Here is a 1,119-nt window from a genome sequence, read left to right as displayed (position 1 = left end):
TTAAACTGTCCCTGTTTGCGGACGATATGATACTATACATAGAACCTTAAAGACTCCACAAGAAATCTACTAGAACTAATAGATTCAGCAGAGTAGCAGGATACAAGATAAACGTACAGAAATTAGTTGGGTTCCTATACGCTAATAAAGAGAATGATGTAAAGGAAATCGGGAAAACAATACCATTTATAATAGCCCCTAAAAAATAAAATACTTAGGAATAAATCTAACCAGGGATGTAAAAGACCTATACAAAGAAAACTAAAAAACACTACTGCAAGGAAATCAAAGGGATCTACATAAATGGAAAAGCATACCATGATCATGGATAGGCAGACTCAACATTGTGAAAATGACAATTCTTCCCAAAGCAATTTACAAATACAATGCAATCCTGATCCAAATACCAACAACATGCTTCAAAGAGATGGAAAAACTGATCATTAACTTTATATGGAAAGGGAAGAATCCCCAGATAATAAAGCACTACTGAAGGAGAAGAATAAAGCTGGAGGACTCACACTACCTGACCTCAGAACCTCCTATACAGCTACAGCAGTCAAAACAGCCTGGTACTGGTACAACAACAGATACATTGACCAATGGAACAGAATTGAGAACCCAGATGTAAATACATCCATCTATGGTCACCTGATCTTCGACAAGGGCCCAAAGTCCATCAAATGGGGAAAAGACAGTCTTTTTAACAAATGATGCTGGCAAAACTTGATATCTATCTGCAAAAAAAATGAAACAGGACCCATACCTCATGCCATATAAAAAAACTAAATCAAAATGGATCAAAGACCTAAATATAAAGCCAGAAACTATAAAGTTCATAGAACAAAAAATAGGACCAAAGCTACAGGCCCTATTACGTGGCATTAACAGGATACAAACCATAACCATCAACACACAAACCCCAGAAGAGAAGCTAGATAACTGGGATCTTCTAAAAGTCAGACTCCTATGCTCTTCAAAAGACTTCACCAAAAGAGTCAAAAGAGAACCTACAGACTGGGAAAAATTTTTTGGACAGTACAAATCAGACAAAGGTCTAATCTCCATAACCTACAAGAAAATCCAACACCTCTACAACAAAAAGACAAATAATCCTAT

The sequence above is a fragment of the Trichechus manatus genome, unplaced genomic scaffold (genome assembly GCF_000243295.1).
Source record: "Trichechus manatus latirostris isolate Lorelei unplaced genomic scaffold, TriManLat1.0 scaffold00005, whole genome shotgun sequence".
In the NCBI taxonomy this organism is placed as follows: domain Eukaryota; kingdom Metazoa; phylum Chordata; class Mammalia; order Sirenia; family Trichechidae; genus Trichechus; species Trichechus manatus.
Note: the sequence above shows the minus strand (reverse complement) of the source record.